This window comes from Carassius gibelio, chromosome A15, assembly GCF_023724105.1.
Source record: "Carassius gibelio isolate Cgi1373 ecotype wild population from Czech Republic chromosome A15, carGib1.2-hapl.c, whole genome shotgun sequence".
Lineage (NCBI taxonomy): Eukaryota > Metazoa > Chordata > Actinopteri > Cypriniformes > Cyprinidae > Carassius > Carassius gibelio.
This window is the reverse complement of record NC_068385.1, coordinates 1,214,615-1,223,208: the sequence shown is the minus strand read 5'-3', so window position 1 is coordinate 1,223,208 and position 8,594 is coordinate 1,214,615. Positions and strand designations below refer to the sequence as shown.

Sequence of the window (8,594 nt, the reverse complement as noted above, 5' to 3'; positions counted from 1 at the left end):
TTTCTACAATTATTTAATATATATCTCACTATGTGTGTAGCCTTTAACCAGTCTGAATCAAATTTACAGATGTAAACAAATGTGAGAATGAAAACAAACTTACACAAGAGCTGTTGGGCTCTGTATTCAACTTTGTGCATTTTAATTGTTGTGCATGTTCTGGCATACAATCTTTTGCAGGAATATTCACTTCTTTTGAATCACAAATCAACTGCTTGAAAAAAGTTGAAAATAAAAACCATGAGTGAAATGGTTCAAAAACTCTTTTATTATTTTTATTTTTATAATTTTTATTATTGTTTTTTGAATCTTTTCCAGACAAACACATTGATTTCTGGACCACAGTAGAGGATGGAAACCTTTCACAAACATTTTTTATTATTATTATCATTATTATTTGAAAATACAAATATAAAATTATACTTTCCACATCTGAGATGTGAGAGACCCCCATCCACTTTAGTTTATTTTACAACAGGGCTTGAGCAAGCCATACAAGAAGACCTGAAAGATGCTTTCAGACGTCAGTCCGTTCAGTCAGTTCTCGCGGTAAAAAGTCCGTTAACATTAAAAAATGGGCAAGTGTTAGGAATGGGCAAGGCAATCAGCGAGGCCGAAGCCTCAGGAGAAAATGGGAGTCCAAGTGTCAAAAATTTGACCATATTGACCCCATTAAGCTACACGTCCTTGTCAGGTTTACACGACACATTCTGCAGCTAAACTACTACAGAGCCTCCTGGTACATCTGCTGCAGCTCTTACACAACACATGATTTAACAGCCAGAGAAACAAACAATGTGGACTAGCATTAGTTCACCTACGATGATGAGTCATGAGGCAGTTTCAACAATTTAACAAAGAGAGAGAGAGATATATATATATATACACTATACATATATAAGTATACTGTACATTAGACATTACAGTGTAGAACGTTTTGCTGCTTTATTAGTGGGATGATCGTTTTGGCCATTGCCTAGCACTTGCCGCAAAATTCAAGTTTAAATGGATACGGTAGTTCACTCCCAAAATCACCCAACACCTTCCAGGTCAATTTTTTTTTTTTTTTCAACCAACAATTTTCCAATGATTTAACTAGTCTAGCAAGATGTGTAACATTCATCCGCTGTAAACTGCTGTCCATGGAAAACAAAATGGTGATAACAGAGCCATGCTACCTTAAAGTCCAAGCTACGAGATCAAATTACGGGAATAAAAAAAAAAACTGGGTAAGCTAACCGATGCGAATGGAAAAGACTTTTAAAGTCTAAAAGGGTTGCCAGACTTCATTTTAATCAAGAGTCACCGAATCACGCACTTATTTGACAGCAGAAGGGAAATGTGCTTCATCTGCTGTTAAAACATTTGCCTTCAGATGTTTAAGTGCAGACCATCTAAATTTGTACCAAGACCTAAATGGATCTAAGAACAACAAACCACATAGTGTTTGCGGTTTAAAAAGATGTCTTCAGTAAGAAAATGCTGTGCACGGTTCGTCCCGACAGCACCTATCGCTTTAGCTCAAATGTATTGAATATACTTCAGTTAGAAACCACCTTTCATTAAAAGTTGTGCTGTGCTGATCGTAGCTCTAGTAACATAATCTCCCCAGTGAAGATGGTACATTGGCTCATGTTTGATATCCCTGAGAACAGATGTGATTCAGGAATACAGATTCAGAGTGACACTGGATTTACACTAAAGTCAAGCTAATTAGCGAGACATCAGAACAGACAATTCTGAATAGATGCTGAATTAAAATGAAAAGCTGGCAATGCAATTAAAATGTACAAAAACAATCATATTGTGAGTTACGGGTGACTCAAAACTAAACTAATCTAGGCATAAAAAGAAAAACAGCGCTGTAGGCCACTGGGATTTTTTTAATGAGTATAGATATCAAAAACCTATAACAGTTTTATCCAGATCTATAATGATTAGGCTATATCATCATCATTGCTTTGTTAGAACCTACTAAAAAAATATTTATGAATTTTCATTCACGTAATAAAATAATCATAGCTCGTGTCCTTCTTAAAAAAGAATTAAAGTAAAACGGTTTTGCATATCTAGCGTTAGCATTTAAGGTAGTATGGCACACCCCTTTTAAAACATTCAAGGGTGGGGATCCAATTAATGCCTTGATTACAATTCTGTCATACAGCAATTTCTTTCTCCTAGATTTCATCAGCGAGAGCTTTGGTTAGTTGAAACCATATGAGACCAGCAAAACAGTGGAATAAAAAAAGGAGAGAGAAAAAAAAAAGAAAGGAAAATTACTATGAAAATAATGCTCAGTATTTTTTTTTCTTTTTGTCTTTAAATGATTATAAAGAGAAAGTTCTATCCTTACAGGTCCTAAAATTGCTAATGAATACCTCTACATCTTAACATTAAGTACATAACACCTACAACTACTCACTAAAGAGAGAGTGAGATATAGAGAAGGGCAAAACGACAAAAGGAGAGTGGGGGGGGGGGGGGGACTGTGAAAAATACCAACCAAGAAGTGTATAGACCACTACACTGGTATCAAGACAGCACTCTTTTACAAGCTAAAGTCATAATCTTTTTTTTTTTTTTTTTTTTTCGTTTTTTTTAACACTACTGAAATACAATGATCAAAATAAAATTTCTGAATGAAGTGACAGGGAATGAAAAGAAACAATTGATAAATACAGTACATAATACCTGTATTATTGTCATTGTTATATTTAGTATAATCATTAACATCCACAAAAATATTGATAAAAATCCATCCCTATTTAAATTCAAAACATGTTAGGGATAATTTTTCTTTCTTTCTTTTTTTTTTTTTTTTTTTTTTGCACATTTGTCTTTTTTTTTTAAACAGCTCAAACAGTTAGCACAAAGTTCTTCTTGTCTTATTATTATATATATTTTTTAATCGTATTACTTTTATCATGTCTCCTTCTTGAGAAGGAATCCAGCATTCCGCCTCACCTGTTAGTTTAGTCAAATGAACCAAAAAACAACAAAACCATTAAATAAAGAAAAACAAAACATTTCAAACAAGACCAAATAACAGCATACATCAGTCAATTCATATTTCTAAATGCCATTTGTGTCTCATCAAATCCAGTCCCCACATGTACAACAAATGTGTGTAGCAGCTACTGGTTTCAATCAGTTTCAGTGTTTCTGAGGAAATGAACTATTGCTACCAATAAACTCATCTGTCATCTCTCATATTCTAGAATAAAATCCCTGGAAAGAGATTATTTAAAAGTACAGTCTTTGAATCAAAGCAAGCCAAGACTCCAGATTCGTAAGTGTTATCCCACATCGCTCCTTCACATGACCCATGTTAGAGACTCTCAGTTCACATGTGCAAATAGAAAATGATAAATTCTCTCTCACAGTGCAATGATTTGTTTCATTTCAAAACAACACTTTAATATCTTTTTCAATATCTGTCTCAGGCTAAAATAAATTAATTTGTAATCTCCTTTAAAGTAATTCTCACAGGAATGAGGTAATGGTAGAAAAGATGTGTTTTTCCTAATCGTAGAGCAATTTCAAAACGTTTGGAAATATTGCCTTTTTTATTCGAATCGTTCCGCGTAAAAATCTCAAAACACATGGACACTCGTCAGGAAAAAGAAGCTCATACTAGAACGCGAAATGAAATGCTACCATGAAATGTCTGGACACTGTTTGAAATCACAATCATGTGTGCTTTGGATTTTGTGGTGATTTGTTTTCTTTTGTTACAATGCTGATTTAAAGTATATTCTTTTTGTAAGCTGTGCACATTTGAACGCACTATCTAATCCATATGCTGGTATTACACCTGCACAGTTGTAAAGCCGACGGTATTTACAAAGCGAGCCAACAGTGTTTGATTGAGTTTCGTCCGTACTGGGGTAAATCATGGCCTTTGTGCTACAGATGGACCTCAGTTACTGCACTGAGTCTCGAAGATAATCTTGCACTGACATATTTCAGCTTGCGCACAATACAACCTCTATGACACCATCACAAAAATATGGTTCTCTCTCAGAAACAGTTTGATGCAGTGAATAGAATAATATATACAGTTTCAGAATTCTTTTCTTTTTAAATCTCATTTCACAAAGTATTAAAAGGAAAACTTTTTCTCTCTTTTTTTTTGTTTTCATCGACAACAAAAATGACATTTATAAAAAAGGACTGTGAAAATATTGTAGTCCTCTTATTGCCCAAAATAGGTAATCATGGTTAACAAGACATCACAATAAACATAGAACAGAGCTACTAAGATTTTTTTTTTTTTGAGTTACCCAACTCATTGCGGTTTAGGCTTGAATTAAAAAATGTCACCTTTCAATCCGGTTTCTTCCGGGAAATGTGATAGACGAGGGCTGTGAAATGACACTGCTATTGGAATATCACTACCTCAAAAAAACAAAAAAACTAAAACATTTTATGTTTACATAGTCGCTCTCATCAGAGAACATTCAAGAACAACAAAGAACATCTAGAAACTCAAATAAACGTTGGTTGATTCAACGTGTACACAATAAAAAGATGGAGAGAAATAAAAACGCTTCTAAAAGGAAAAACAATAAAGGAAAAAATATATAATCCTCATTTAAGGTCAGGGCTACACTAGGATAAAATATTCAAAAGCCAGGTTTTGAGTATAGTACAGCAGATTGTTTAGTTGTTGATTTTTTTCTTCTTCTTTCTGAGATGATTCTGACATTTCGGTTTGTTCTTCGTGTGGCGCCATCTCAGCTTTAGATTCCCATTCAGCGCTGTAGTGCTTGAAGTTTAATGGCCTTTACCTGTACACAGAACCAATTAGAAACTCCGGCCAGTCTTCCCCGGGCCTCCTGTTAAACTCTGCTGAAACAAACAGAGAAGTTGTTCAAAACTGGCACGTACTGTACTTTCAGTAGTGTGTGTAAAATGTGCTGCATCTGAGCCTTGCTGGTGACATCATAACCTTAACTCCATGAACCCTGACACTACCAGCCACAAGACTGACCACCAAATGTCTCATTAACTTCAAATCAGTTTGTTTTCAAATACACTACTGTTCAAAAGCTTGGCGTCAGTTAGATTTTATGCAGGAAAAAGTGGAGACATTTATAATTCCACAAAATATTTAAATTTGAAATATATTTTTTAACCTTACCTTACATTAAATAATCCTAAAAAAAAATATTTTTAAAAAATTGATAATAGTAATAAAAATAAATGTTTCTTGAGCCTTAAATCAGCATATTAGAATGATTTCTGTAGGATCATGTGAAGACTGGAGTAATGATGCTGAAAGTTCAGCTTTGACATCACAGGAATAAATCACATTTGAAAATAAATTAACTCTAAAAACATTTCTTTTAACTTATGTATTTTACGATATTACCGTTATAACTCTATTTTGATCAAATTAATGCAGGCTTGGTGAGCATAAGAGAGTTTACAAAAAAAAAAAGTTATGTTTAAAAAAAAATCCCACATTTGAACAGTAGTATAAATTGTGTATGCATTCCTATTATTATTATTTTTTTTCAAAACTAATATTTTTTATAAGAAAACGGATTTTAATTTCAAAATCTTATTTATTTGTTTAAAATGTAACTATTCATTTATTTTTTTAATGGGTGAGTTGGGCTGGAAAGTGTCAAGCATATAAATGAACAACTCCAATGCTATTTAAAAGCAATCAATGTTGTCTTTGATTTAGTATTAATCTAAAACAAGGAAAATATTAACAAAAAATTAGCAAATGTTTCTAAACTTTCAGTGCTTTATAAATCTCTAACATTTTGTACAAGTGTGAATTTGTGAATTTCAAATACAATTGTGCTTTGTTTTTGTTTTTACAATAAAACTAATGTTTTTAATAGTACATATAGACTTTGGAATTGAAGCTTCTAACCATACACAGAAAATCTAGTAAACCATGTATTGATTCAGTCTGTCTGACAGCTTTAAATTGAAGTAAACATGTTATATCGTCAGAATCACTCCACCGTCAGCATCTTTTTATTACAAGCTTTGGTCGTTTAGGCTCAGATACAGAACACATTGGCACTTTTATGTGAACCCAACTTATCTGCACGGGGTTCAGGCATCGACACAAAACAGATGTTAGTGTTTCAAGCATGCAAAAACTCTTCGGATGTCCATCCAACCAGGAAATGACAAGTTAAGAACCCGCTTCTGCAATATCTCTCTGCTGCTGTTGCTTTCTCTGACTGCTAATGTGCGCTTCAATCAAACGTTTGGAGAATCCGTACAGATGGAGAGATTCTACCTTCTCATTAAATCAATCATCCGTTTTGCCTTGAGGACAAAATGAGAAGCTCTTTAGGAAGATTATGGGTGACAAACCGCAGTCCGCAGGCCTCTTATCCAGACGACAGGTCACAGGTAAATGCCATGGAGCCACAGAGTCTGGCGTAATCGCACTTGATGCATCACCGCAATAGAAAAAAAAAAAAAAAACAGTCTGGGTGCAAATATTAGCTAAGTATAGGGGACGGATTTTGACTGAATAAATGCGGATCCACTTATCCACACACACCGTATTTAAATAAGCGAGTCATCTCCGATTTAGCCATATCTGGCATTTCAGCATATACTCAAAAATCACCTTTAAGTCCTTAAGACCTAGCTATAGAAGCACAGTGATTACGGAAACAGCGCCTTATCCAAAAAACCCGATGAATTACATCAGATGGCACCTAAGTCAACAGATTCTCAGCAAAGAGGGCTCGCTTCCAGGTGCACGCTAATCAAAGCCGCAACACCTGTGCATAATATCCAAATACAGCACTTCATAGAGGATACGAGGCGATGTGTGTTGGGAGCGCAGTGCCACGGCTGTCGCAATCCAACTACGGCAGTGAAAGAAAGCAACTCCACAGTTTTGAGTAGACCCGCTCGCAGACATCATGCATTAAAAGGAACAGTCGAATGACAGACAGGCAGGTGGAGGATAAAGGAGGAACTAGTGATAAAAAGTAATGGGGCAAACATGTAGCTGCCACACTTACGGTGTTGGCGAAGCAGGAAACACTTTTCAAGGCTTTCAAAGGGCTTCAAAATGCGGAATAAATAATAAAATAGATTTCTAAAAACCAGGTTGTTGCATATGAAGTTTAAATGTCCTTGTCTAATTTATAAAAGCCCTGTAAAAGCCTATGGTGTTGATGAGGGAAAAAAAAAACCACTACACAGATTCAACGTAAACTCATCTGAGAGGGAATCAAAATGAATGGGCAGATGGAACAGGAAGATAGTAGTGAACAGATACAACATTTTGGAAAAAATATATATATATTTCATAAATGGTACAGGGTATCTACCTCAAGTGAGATGGCAACCAACCACCTGTTAGGTTTCAATGGTATCCATTTGTAAAAGCTGTGGCAATCAAAGGACCCTAAAAGTGTACAGTTAGTAATGGTGTCAGTATGCATTCTGAGTGAAAAGGCTAATCTGTCTATCACTCGGAAGTCATTTCAATCATTGCATGTGTTGCTAGCATGAATGAATGTTATCTATCATCTTTAAAGATCAGTCCACATCCTTTCCTCAGTCTGATCTAGTTGAACAGCAGGGGAGAGCAAGAATAACTGTAACACTCAGTAAATCTAATAGGTCATAACTTAATGCACATTACACTCAATTGTGCCCAGAGTTTAACATCTGAATGACTTGTATCATGTTTTGTCTATGTGACCTTTGTCAGACTTTTAAAGACAGCATGACTGTAACGTTACAATAATTATTTCCTGTTTTTGCAAACTACTAGTGCCACTGAAGTGGTTCACCTTTGTACCTTATTTACCCTTAAAACCTGATTATCCCTTTAAACAAATATCTCTTCTTTAGCGCTGATGTTTTTTTAACCAATTGAAAAAAATCATACTAAAACATAATATAGATTACAGAATAACAGTAGACTGTCAGTTACATAAACTATAATTATTCACATAACATCATTTCAAATTATGCAGCAAATATGTACTCATTATTGAACATTCTCAATCAATCTCAATTAACTTTTATATTTAATTGCTGGACATCGTAGATATGAGGTTAATTGAGGCTAAAAATCTTCAGGAAAAGAGCAAAAAAAAAACAACAACAACTAAAAGGTCTTACATTTACTCTTGCTCCCCATTTAAATCTTTTACTGCCAAACAATGAAAAGAAATACGCAAATTTCAAAGAACAAGAGAATGGAAAGTATGCTGTTGTAAGAGAAAACTTATTTGATTTTTTTTCCCAACAAAGATCAAGTAATTGCATAGAATCATTTACATTCATGCCAACAATAACAACATTAATGAATTCATCTGGAATCACAATTCATGCAGGAAACATAAGCGAGAGACATATGCTGTCAGAAGTCACACAGAAGCCTCAATCTGAGCAGGAAAACTGTGAACTTCATGTGTGTCAGGCTCCGGTCCGAACACTGAGGAATCTAAACATTGGCCAGATGTGTCCACCTTTTTTCTAACAAGCCTAGTGCATTTTTAATTATGGAAGACACTTCAGGTTTGGGGAAGTTACACTCGAAAAGACTGTAGCATATCATTTCAAATCATAAAGCTGCACTACAAATGATC

The 8,594-nt window shown here is 34.7% G+C and overlaps 1 long non-coding RNA gene across 1 annotated transcript; it reads right to left on the bottom strand.

Moving 5' to 3' along the window:
• Positions 1 to 245: 245 nt before the first annotated feature.
• LOC128029502 (uncharacterized) lies at positions 246 to 8,564 on the bottom strand. The gene is made up of 2 exons (XR_008187407.1): positions 7,323 to 8,564; positions 246 to 4,848 (listed from the first exon to the last, which is right to left on the bottom strand). It is a non-coding gene; the product is annotated as an uncharacterized LOC128029502 (long non-coding RNA).
• Positions 8,565 to 8,594: the final 30 nt, after the last annotated feature.